The sequence below is a fragment of the Phyllobates terribilis genome, unplaced genomic scaffold (genome assembly GCF_046119375.1).
Source record: "Phyllobates terribilis strain yellow unplaced genomic scaffold, ASM4611937v1 Scaffold_9__5_contigs__length_417890890, whole genome shotgun sequence".
Taxonomy (NCBI): domain Eukaryota; kingdom Metazoa; phylum Chordata; class Amphibia; order Anura; family Dendrobatidae; genus Phyllobates; species Phyllobates terribilis.
In genome coordinates this window covers 307,942,961-307,955,406 of record NW_027362769.1, presented here as the reverse complement: position 1 = coordinate 307,955,406, position 12,446 = coordinate 307,942,961, and the positions used below count along the sequence as shown (strand labels likewise).

At 45.4% G+C, this 12,446-nt stretch overlaps 1 protein-coding gene and 1 long non-coding RNA gene across 6 annotated transcripts in view; both read right to left on the bottom strand.

Annotated features, from left to right (window-relative positions):
- The window catches only part of HIBCH (3-hydroxyisobutyryl-CoA hydrolase), a 535,761-nt gene that overhangs the window by 323,764 nt on the left and 199,551 nt on the right, over positions 1–12,446 (bottom strand). The gene's annotated exons all lie outside the window — the stretch shown is intronic.
- LOC141160978 (uncharacterized) lies at positions 216–802 on the bottom strand. Its single transcript, XR_012250601.1, has 3 exons — positions 714–802; positions 523–615; positions 216–440 (listed from the first exon to the last, which is right to left on the bottom strand). It is a non-coding gene; the product is annotated as an uncharacterized lncRNA (long non-coding RNA).

The window sequence follows — 12,446 nt, the reverse complement described above, 5'->3', positions numbered from 1 at the left end:
TAGAAAACTAAAAATTCAATAACAGGCAGGTGAACAATAACAAGCAATTCTCCCCTTATTTTGCTTTTTTTAGGGTATTTACAAGATAAATAAAATGATAATCTTATTGTTCTGGTCAATGTGGCTAACATGTTATTCAAGTATAGAAAAGGGGTGTATAGCATTACTCCAGCTGAAATAAAGCATTTATTTAATCACTGAATATAATAATTCGCGCTGAGCTGTCGGATATAAAAGAGAAATAGAGTTATTTTAAAACTAATAAATAAGTTTATTTGAAATGGAATAAAAATACGTAAATAGCAATGTTCCTATATAAAAGTTTTTAGGATTGTGTCCAGGAGGTTTTTAGGGTTGTGTCCAAAGGATAGATAAATTGAGGTCCGATTTGATAGTAGACAGTCAGTAAAATCAGAGAGATCATAGGTTAGTATTAACCCCTAGAGAGAAGAAGGGGGGACAAGGTGTCAGTTATAATGTATCATTGCTCCATTACAGAGGCTAATGAGAGGGAGTAGTTACCTTCCTCGTACTGGTGCGTTCCTAAAGTATTTTCACCGGGAAAGGTATACAGGTGGCTAGGGTATGCAGGTGCCTAATATACAATAGGTTCCACTAGACATGAGAAACAAAAAGAATCTATATTATATTATATAATTATATATAATAAAGTTTTTTAAAGTTTTTTAAAGTCTTTTAATCCAACAAGATACCTGATGTGGGAGTATTGTATTTGTTCCTGGAATGGTGCTTATGGATATAAAGGGATCCTATTGGAGGTAAAGTGGAGCACCTGATTACCTAAGGGAAGGTAAAAATGGTAAGACTTCAGTAAGAAACAGGGGGAGGGGGAGTGTGCTAATAATTTGCAGCACCTGCTTTACCTGACAGTTCTTTAAAACTTTATTTGGCTTTTTGTTTGGCTTTTATTTTCCCAAGGTACATTCAGTCATGGGTACGCCTCACCAGTTAGTATTAGTTATGGGGTCGTTCCTATAGGTAGGTAGGTAGATGGACCTGATATGCTAGTCGTTAGTCCTAGATAATAGAGAGGTATATGATCTTCTATATTCTGAAGATAATATTTACCCAATAAATACACTATAGGATGAGGGCAGGTACCCAATGTGAGGGGCTAAAGACACCCTTAGGATACGTTAGTATACATCCCCATTAGATGAAAGTCTTACCTCCTGCTGGAATATAAATGAATGCAGAAAACAGCAAGGATAGGGGCGTAGGTACACGCTGGAGGCACTGCTGTTGTCTTTAAATTACATCAATCGTTTACCTCGTGGGTGGCTGAGCGGCGTTGATCGACAGGATGAGAATGAAGCAGAGCCCCGGCCGGTGGCTCTATGCTTCCGACGGTACAGACTCGTTGGCGCGCAGGATGAAGTGGAGCGGGCGAGACGAGAAGGACCTTACGTGACGTCACACTCACGTGATGCTCATGTGATTGTACAGGCTACGGAGCGCTGAGAGAGCCAATTCCGACGCGTTTCGGAAACAAACGGTTTCCTTCCTCAGGGATGGCTCTTGGTAGTATCCCAGCTGCTTTATATGCTTTATGGGAAGTCTTTCAATCAAGGTGGGAGGTCCTTTAGTCATTGAATGCGAATAGTTCAATTTCACTGTTGAGACCTTTTGGTCTCAATGTGTCCATATTAAAAATCCACTGGCTTTCAATCCTGGACATGCGTTTAATATAGTCCCCTTGTCGCCAGAGTTTGGGTACAGTTTGGATGCCGATCACTTGGGTATCTAAAAACTTCCCCCCGTGTTTCATAGCATAATGTCTGGAGAGGGGATGACCTCCGAATTTGTTTTTAATGTTCCTAAGGTGCTCATTGATCCTTACACACAAAGGGCGCTTAGTGCGGCCGATGTATAACTTGTCACATGGACATTTTAAGCCATAAATCACTCCCTTTGTGGAGCATGTGATGAGATTAGTAATTGGAAATTCAATACCCTGATTTGTGATAGTTTTATGTTTTTTTAGTGATAGGCGTTTACAGACAGAGCATTTGTGACATGGGTAGAAGCCTATGTGATTACTTGATTGAGGGTACTCTATGTTTTCGGGATCACTTCTTCCCGGATTTTTTACTGATGGAGCAATTATGTTCCTTAAGTTGTTAGCTCTTTTGAAAACAAATTTAGGTTGTGGAGGTATTTGATCACCAATAATATTATCCTCCTTCAGGATGTTCCAGTGTTTTCGAACAATTTTTTTAAAAATTTTTATATTGGCGTTGAATTGGGTGATGATAGGAATGTCTGTTAGAATTTCCTGATTTTTTGTATCCTGATTCGTTGTATTATGTTTGCCTTTATCAGTTAGTAAATTTTCGCACTGTAGCTCAGAAACAGCTTTTTGAGTAGCTTCTAAGAATTCCTTATTATAACCTTTTTCCAGAAATTTGTTGGTAAGTGTTTGTGCTTCCTCCCCGAAATCCGCCTTCTTGGAGCAATTTCTATATATTCTCATATATTGGCTTCTTGGAATATTAAGTAGCCAATTGGGGAGATGACAACTGTCCAGGGGTATGTAACCATTAACGTCAGTGGGTTTGGAGTATGTCTGTGTGAAAAGTTGACCTTGTTCGATATAGATATTAATGTCTAGAAAATTAACCTGCTGTTTGCTAATATTGGAGGAGAACTCAAGAAAGAATTCGCTAACATTGATTTCCAATAGAAAGTCATCAAGTGACTTCTGGTCACCAGACCAGATGAAAATAATATCGTCTATGAAGCATTGCCATGTCTAGTGGAACCTATTGTACAGTTATATGAAAAAGTTTGGGCACCCCTATTAATCTTAAGCTTAATGTTTTATAAAAATTGGTGTTTTTGCAACAGCTATTTCAGTTTGATATATGTAATAACTGTTGGACACAGTAATGTTTCTGCCTGGAAATGAGGTTTATTGTGCTAACAGAAAATGTGTGATCTGCATTCAAACAAAATTTGACAGGTACATAAGTATGGGCACCCTTATCATTTTCTTGTTTTAAATACTCCTACCTACTTTTTACTGACTTACTAAAGCACTTTTTTTGGTTTTGTAACCTCATTGAGCTTTGAACTTCATAGCCAGGTGTATGCAATCATGAGAAAAGCTACTTAAAGTGGCCACTTGCAAGTTGTTCTCCTGTTTGAATCTCCTCTGAAGAGTGGCATCATGGGCTCCTCAAAACAACTGTCAAATGATCTGAAAACAAAGATTATTCAACATAGTTGTTTAGGGGAAGGATACAAAAAGCTGTCTCAGAGATTTAACCTGTCAGTTTCCACTGTGAGGAACATAGTAAGGAAATGGAAGAACACAGGGACAGTTCTTGTTAAGGCCAGAAGTGGCAGGCCAAGAAAAACATCAGAAAGGCAAAGAAGAAGAATGGTGAGATCAGTCAAGGACAATCCTCAGACCACCTCCAGAGAGCTGCAGCATCAACTTGCTGCAGATGGTGTCACTGTGCATCGGTCAACTATACAACGCACTTTGCACAAGGAGAAGCTGTATGGGAGAGTGATGCGAAAGAAGCCGTTTCTGCAAGCACGCCACAAACATTGTCGGCTGAGGTATGCAAAAGCACATTTGGAGAAGCCTATTTCTTTTTGGAAGAAGGTCCTGTGGACTGATGAAACCATGATTGAGTTGTTCGGTCATACAAAAAGGCGCTATGCATGGCCGCAAAAAAACACAGCATTCCAAGAAAAACACTTGCTACCCACAGTAAAATTTGGTGGAGGTTCCATCATGCTTTGGGGCTGTGTGGCCAATGCCGGCACCGGGAATCTTGTTAAAGCTGAGGGACGCATGGATTCCACTCAGTATCAGCAGATTCTTGACAATAATGTTCAAGAATCAGTGACAAAGTTGAAGTTACGCAGGGGATGGATCTTTCAGCAAGACAATGATCCAAAACACCGCTCCAAATCTACTCAGGCATTCATGCAGAGGAACAATTATAATGTTCTGGAATGGTCATTCCAGTCCCCAGAGCTGAATATCATTGAACATCTGTGGGATCATTTGAAGAGGGCTGTCCATGCTCGGCGACCATCAAACTTAACTGAACTGGAATTGTTTTGTAAAGAGGAATGGTCAAAAATACCTTCATCCAGGATCCAGGAAATCATTAAAAGCTACAGGAAGCGACTAGAGGCTGTTATTTTTGCAAAAGGAGGATCTACTAAATATTAATGTCACTTTTCTGGTGAGGTGCCCATACTTATGCACCTGTCAAATTTTGTTTGAATGCAGATTGCACATTTTCTGTTAGTACAATAAACCTTATTTCAAGGCAGAAAAATTACTATGTCCAACAGTTATTACATATATCAAACTGAAATAGCTGTTGCAAAAACACCAATTTTTATAAAACATTAAGCTTAAGATTAATAGGGGTGCCCAAACTTTTTCATATAACTGTATATTAGGCACCTGCATACCCTAGCCACCTGTATACCTTTCCCGGTGAAAATACTTTAGGAGCGCACCAGTACGAGGAAGGTAACTACTCCCTCTCATTAGCCTCTGTAATGGAGCAATGATACATTATAACTGACACCTTGTCCCCCCTTCTTCTCTCTAGGGGTTAATACTAACCTATGATCCCTCTGATTTTACTGACTGTCTACTATCAAATCGGACCTCAATTTATCTATCCTTTGGACACAACCCTAAAAACCTCCTGGACACAAGCCTAAAAACTTTTATATAGGAACATTGCTATTTACGTATTTTTATTCTATTTCAAATAAACTTATTTATTAGTTTTAAAATAACTCTATTTCTCTTTTATATCCGACAGCTCAGCGCGAATTATTATATTCATTTATTTACTTTTAGACAACTGTGGTTTGTTTTTAATTCGCTGCAGACCTGTTGGTCTTATTCCCGAGAGCGCCACTGTATATATTTTTCTATTTATTTAATCACCATCGCCACAGTGGTAGATCGGTTCACTTAGCTGCTTAATGAGGTAGTCACAGGAACACTTTTCATTTAAATCTTCAGCTGGTTTATTAAAACGTGCATCATAAACCAGGTCAAAAGAAAAACAACCGTATTCAGACTTATCGGCATAAACAAACAGCACCCTTTACAGTAAGTATAACTGCGGGGATCCGCCCGCTCAGAAAACAGGGTTCAGCTCTCTTTAGCAAGAGCACAGCTCTGCAGGTCAGCTTTGTCTCCAGAGCACACACAGAACAATCATTAAGGCTTCATCGTTACCTCATGGACAACATCCTAGGGTGGAGGTACGGTGAACAGCCGTCCTGCCCCACTCTTTAGCTGTTAAACAAAAAACCTGTCCCTGTCATGACCGATCAACCCCTCTCAGCACATAATATGCTGAAACAAACTTCCAGGTTCATATCACTGAAGCTAATAACCTCAGTGAAACATATCTACCCTGCAGCACATTACCAGTGACCCTCTTACATATCCCCCCTCTCTCTGTTCAAAGTTGGGGTTTTAGCACCTTCAGTCACAAGACAGGGAAGCCTCGACAAGGCATCTGCGTTAGCGTGTAGTTTCACTGGCCTATGCTCCATGTGGAAGCTGAATTCCTGGAGCACCAGAAACCACCTAGTCACCCGAGCATTCTTCACGTTCCTTTTCCTCATTCATCTCATGGGCACATGGTCTGACACTAACCTGAACTTTCGGCCTAGCAGGTAGTACTTTAAAGTGTCAAAAGCCCATTCGATGGCCAAACATTTTTCCACAACAGCGTAATTCTTTTCACAGGAGGAGAGCTTCCTACTTAGTATAGGATTGGATGTTCCTCCCCATTTATTTCTCGTGACAACACGACTCCCAACCCGACTTTTTTTTTTTTTTTTTTTTTTAAGTCCGGTGCGACCAAGACTGGCTATTTACACAGGGCTAGCTTTAACTCCAGGAAAGCAGTCTCAGCTTCAGAATTCCACTTCGCCATCAATGACTTTGTATCCTTAAAGAGGTCGGTCAGGGGTGCAGCACTCATGGCAAAATTCGGGATGATTCGCCAATAGTGTCCCACAATTCCTAGAAACGCACTAAACTCTTTTTTGAGACTGGTTGCGGACAATTTTGGATCGCCTCCACCTTGTTCTCCTGAGGCTTGATTTCTTGCCTACTGATGATATAGCCTAGGTATTTGGCTTCCTTCTTAACCATGTCGCACTTCGTCAGGTTTATGGTAAACCCTTGCTTCCTCAGTGCGTTCAGTACCACCTTGACCTTCTGCAGATGACTTTCCTAATCCTGGCTGAAGATAACAATATCGTCTAGGTAAGCTGATGCATATTTCTTGTGAGAAGTTAGGACCCGATGCACGGCCATGTGGAAGGTGGCTGGGGCTCCTTGCAGACCAAATGGCATCCTGGTGTATTTAAAATACCCATCAGGTGTAAAGAAGGCCATTTTCTCTTTGGCCGTTTGGGACATGGAGATTTGCCAGTACCATTTTGTTAGGTCAGGGGAGGTGATGTATCTTGCTGACCCCAACCTCTCAATGAGCCCATTGACCCAGGGCACCAGAAATGCACCAAACTTGGACACACCATTCAGCTTACAATAATCATTACAAAACTACCATTCTCCATTTGGTTTCGACACAAGGACAATGGGACTGGACCAGCCGCTCTTCGAGTCTTCGATGGCGCCAAGGCCCAACATTTTTCCACGTCCTTCGAAATTGCATAGTGGCGGACTTCAGGAACTCGATAAGGCTGAAGGTTTATCCGCACGTGCGGTTCCGTCAGAACTTCATGCTCCGCGGTCTGAATACATCCGGGCAACTCTGAAAATAAATCTCCCTTTCGCTGGAGGAGTTCTCAGACTGTTGTTTCTAGGCCAGTGGTAGTGTCTCTGCCACCTTGACACTGGCTCCGGGATTAGCCCTCAGGCATGGAGCTTCCACCGGCTCCCTATTACGCCATGGCTTGAGCAGGTTGACGTGATAGACCTGAAAGTATTTTCTTCTCCTTGGCTGGTGGACTTTGTAGTTAACATTGCTCAGTTTTTCGACCACTTTATATGGCCTTTGCCACTTAGCCAGAAATTTACTTTCCATCGTGGGAATCAGCACTATGACTCCATCTCCAGGGATAAACTATCTCACCCTTGCCAACAGATTGTAGACCCTTGATTGAGCCTCTTATGTCTGGAGAAGGCTCTCTCTCACAATCAACATTACCTTTGCATCCGGGTCACATGCTCAATGATGTTCCGGTGGGGTGTAACTTCTGCTTCCAAAGTCTCCTTTGCAACATCCATGAGACCCCGAGGGTGCCGGCCATATAACAGTTCAAATGGAGAGCACCCCGTAGAGGTGTGTGAAACTTTCCTGATGGAAAACAGCAGATACGGAAGTAGTTAGTCCCAGTCTCAAAAATATACTTTAAAATGGGCTTCAGGGTTTTATTAAACCTCTCCAAAAGGCCGTCCTTTTGCGAATGGTATACCGATGTTCTGAGTTGCATAATCAGGAGGGCTTTACACAACTTTCTCATCACTTTGGACATGAATGAGGTTTCCTTGGTCTGTCAGGATTTCCTTTGGTAGCCGGTCCGGAAAAAGATATGGACCAGTTCTCGGGCAATGCTTCTGGCTGAGGAGTTTCTTAGGGGCACCGCCTCCGAGTATAGTGCCGCATAGTCCAGGACTAGAATATATTGATGCTCTCGAGTGGACATTACCAAGGGTCGGACTTGATCTATGCCAATGAGGTCAAACGGGATCACTATAATGGGTAGCGGCACTAGGAGACTCCGGAAGTGAGAGACTGGGGCGGTTAGCTGGCAAGTGGTATAAGACGTACAATAGTTCGAAATCTTTCTGTGACATCTGGACCAGTAGAATCTACAAAGAATTCACTCTTGGGTCTTGTCTACAACCAGATGACTGCCCAAGACATGAGAATGGGCCAGGTCTAATACCCTACGCCTATAGGGCCCTGGTACTACCAGTTGTTATAGTACGTCTCCCCCTAGCTTAGTCACCTAATATAGCAAATCCTCGTTTATTGCAAAGTGGAGAACCTGGTGTCGCCCCCGGCTCTTGAGCAACCCCATTTAACACTGTGACATTAACAAAAGTCCCTTTTAGTGTAAGGTCCTTCAGTTGAGCAGTTCCAAAGTTCTCCCCAGAAGCCCCCAACTCAGAAATGTCGGCCTCAAGGGTCGCCATCTCGTCCTCCTCATCCGCAAGCACACAAGGGGAAATCCACCCGCCTCCGATTGCGATGGATTTTTTTTTTACGGGTGAACCGGCTTTTATCTGAGTCACTTGGCACCTCCCCTTTTTTACATGAATCCCTCAGATGGATCAGGTCTTTGACCACTCCGACCTCATGAGACTCAGTGGCACAGTTCTTTTCTATAGTCACACTGGCGACAGGGTGTCTCGGGTGTGTCAAGTGTGACAGTCGCTCTGGATCCGGCAGTAGAAGTTCACTACGCTTGGCACTGCAGACGCCTTCTTGATCCTCTCATCTCTGTAGTATAGTTATAGTTAAATCCTTCTTCCTTTGGGACCCAGCATCGACCTCTACCTTCTGCTGCTGATTGACACACCCCTGCTTGGTAGTTAAAAACTCTTAGTTTCTCCAGACCGTCGCCGGTGATAGTTCTAGGTACCTCTGAGCAGGCTTGGAGCACTAGTTTCTTCTTTGGTGCCCTTGGAGGACAGTTAGCGCTCTCTCTTTGGAGTCTGCTTAAGCTAAGTGTATCCCCTTTGTTTGTTTACCTTGTTGTCTTTAGTTTGTAGTGGGGCCTGACTAGCGCTCACCCCGTGTCCCTCCCTATCTAGGATCTAGCTCTAGGGACATTCAGCGATTAGGTTCCTGCTCGGCGATAAGTGTGGAACCTATATAGGGACGACAGAGTAGGCAGGGTGATATTAGATCTGGCTAAGGGTCTCCAATCCCTCTTTCACTAGTTGTTGGGCTCCCTTCTCCTCTTCCCGTCGTTGTGCAGTTAGTCTTTCCCTCACCTTGCATGACATTATCACCGGCCGTGCATAAAAAGGAAAAAAAAACACACTTTTTTTTGTGTGTGCGATTTTTTTTTTTTGGGTGTGTTTTTTTCCCCTTCTCCCTTGGTTTATGGATCCCGTTGCAATGCTGGCAGAGCAGCTACACAAGCTGTCTCTGGAGGTGACTGACTTTCGCTCTGAGGTTCAGCTGCAATGGCAGCGGCTGCAGACAACTAATGTTGGGGTCTCTGCGGGTAGGACGGTCCAGATTGAACCAAAAATTGCCCTCACGGACAGGTTTTCAGGAGGTAGGGACAATTTTTGTCTTCAAGGAAGCTTGCAATGAATATTTTAAACTTTGTTCTTACCCCTCTGGAGATGAGGTGCAGCGAATGGGGATTGTGATCTCACTGTTGCAACGAGATCCTCAATCCTAGGCTCTCTCTTTGCCACAGGGTTCTGTTTTTCTCCAGTCAGTGGAGGGTTTTTTCGGGGCTCTAGCCCTCTTCTATGATGATTCTGACCAAATCTCTTTAGCGGAGTACAGGCTACGTCGCCTTCAGTAGGGGAATCGGTCAGTGGAGACGTATAGCTTTGAATTCCGCAGATGGGCAACTGATATCAAATGGAATGACCCGGCTCTTAGAGGCCAATTTTGTCAGGGCCTTATTGAAAGGTTGAAAGATGCCTTGGCAGTGTATGAAACCCTAGAGTTCTTGGAGGCTGACATGTTATTGGATATACGTGTTGATAGACGCCTTCGGGATAGGTGGGTGAGATCACCTTCTCTGGAGTACTCTTTTCGGGGTAATGCCCATTTGCCTGGGGAGCAATCTGGGGTGAACCAGTACTGGTGGAGGTGGCTAGAACCTATACAGTTAGGGTGTGCCTGCCTCTGCGTTGTACGTTTCCCCTGACATCTGAAAAAAAGGAACATTTTATTGGGGCTTGTCCCTCGATTCCTAAGCAAACTAAAACTCGATTAACCCTTGGTAGTCTGGAGTTGGATAATCAAGAGGTGTGTTTGTCGTCAAGCTGAAGTTCTCGGTTTGTCCTGACAGCAAAGGTGGTGCTAGAGAACAGGACTGAGAAAATTTCTCTGTTTGTTGACAGTGGAGCGTCAACATTGTTGATGCTGAGTTTGGGAGAACTCATGGGCTTGCTTGCTGTACTTTAGACAAGCCCATTCCTATTTTTGCCATAGACTCAGCGCCACTTGCACAGAAAGCTCGGACTCAGATTGTACATAATGTAAGATTGAGGGTGGGGTCTGTTCATTGTGAGATAATTTCTTGTTATGTCCTGGACAGCCTCTCACTCCAATTGTACTGGGTCTACCCTGGCTGGTGAAACATAATCCAATAGTAGATTGGCAATCCAGAGAGATCATTGAATGTGGACATTACTGCCATGAGAACTGTTTAAATATTTCCCTTTCTGCAGTCTCTACAGAGACCTTACCTGTGTTTTTGTGTGGTTTTGATGAAGTTTTTTCTGAGAAGGGGGTGCCAGAATTTGCCTCTTCATCGTGCATATGACTGTCCTATTAACCTGACCCCTGAAGCTAAACTACCAAAGGCCAGACTGTATACTCTGTCACGCAAGGAGTGGGAAAGACTTAGTGCAACACAGAAGGAAGAGGGAAAGGGAGCCCAGACACTAGGGAAAGGGTGGGGGGGGCAGTGTAGACCTCCTAGTCTGGTCTGTAACATCCCTGGCAGCGTGCTGGCATGGCTTACCATCTCTCACCATGTAAGACGGCCAACTTACCTACATGTCCAGGCTGCGCACTATGCTCCTCTACTGGCTGTGTGCTTGTCTCTTGTCTGCTGGCTTAGGACGGCGGCGCTGGAAGATCCTGGTTCTTAAAGTTACTGTGTGCGCAGTCCTAATGCGTCCACAGCCTATTGCTGTGGGTCACTGGACAATTAAACCTCTTCTACCCAGTGGGAGGTGCCCGAGCAACACTTTCTTACAGTGTGTTCTGTGTAACTGTGAGTTGCCAGGTCCTGTCATGAATCTTGCCTGTTTCTGCCACCCTGGGGGCTGAGTACCCAGGCCTGTACCTGTGTCCTGTATCTTTCCTGTTCTGCTACCCTGGGGGCTGAGTACCCAGGCCCGTTACCAGTATTTGTGACTTCTAGTCTATTTCCGCCACCCTGGGGGCTGAATGCCCAGGCTCATTCCTGTATCTTGTTCCTGTGTCAGTTCCTGTCTAAACTGTGTCCTGGCCCATTACCTGTTGGTCTCTATGTCTGATCCTTCCCTTTTCCTGCAGAGTCTGAACCAGTACCTAACTCCTACTCGTTGTCTCTGTACTTCTGTTTGTGAGTTCTGTGTCCACTCGCCACTTCATATCAAGTACCTTGTGTGTATCTGGCTCTGCTTTCAAGTTTCCCTGCCTCCGTATCTACCTCCTGTGTTCTAGCTATCTTCCTTTGTTTTCCCGTCCCAGTCTGTTCCATGTGAACAGAGCCCTGTCATGTCTGGCAGCCCCTGCGGCATTCCCGCCTGACCGCACCTGACGCTCTGCCCTGCTCTGCTTCCTGTCTGCACCTGCAGCTCTGCTCTTTCCTGCTCCGCTTCCCGCCCGCATCTGCGGCTCTGCTCTGCCCAGCTCCGCTTCCCGTCCGCACCTGCGGCTCTGCCCTGCTCCGCTTCCTGTCCGCACCTGCGGCTCTGCTCTGCCCTGCTCCGCTTCCAGTCCGCACTTGCGGCTCTGTCCTGCTCGGCTTCCCGTCCGCACCTGCGGCTCTGCCCCGCTCCGCTTCCATCCACACCTGCGGCTCTGCTTCCCGTCTGCACCTGCGGCTCAGTTTCCCGTCCGCACTTGTGGCTCTGCTCTGCTCCGCTTCCAGTCCGCACCTGCGGCTCTGCTCTGAACTGCTTCCCGTCTGCACCTGCGGCTTTGCTCTGCCCCGCTTTCCGTCCGCATCTGCGGCTCTGCTCTGCCCCGCTCCACTTCCCGTCCGCACCTGCGGCTCTGCTCTGCCCCGCACCGCTTCCTGTCTGCACCTGTGGTTCTGTTCCTGTATCCCAGTCTGTACCGGTCTCTATCCAGCTTGTTTACATACCTGCCATTACCCGCCTGTCTGTATACCAGCCGTGCCTGCCAGTACTCACCAGTCTGCATACCAGTCAAACCTGCCCATTCCTGCATTCCCCGGTGTGGGTCAACAGTTGTGTGACTGGGGTCTGACTTGGAGTAGCACCTGGGCCACTTACCTCGTCCCTCCTCAGACCACGGAGTCGATTAAGCCGTCGTGTGTCCATGGTCGGATCTGGCGAGGCCCCTAGTCACGCCCCTCCAAGCACTCCTCGGTTCGTAGCCCAGTGGGACCACTAACCACGCTCACGCCAAACAGTCCGGACTTGAGCGTAACAGTGTTTAGTGTCACCCTGTCTCACCCACCATCCCTATATTGGCTCTTCACCAATCTCTGCATGCGTGCCTCGCCCTGACTGTCCC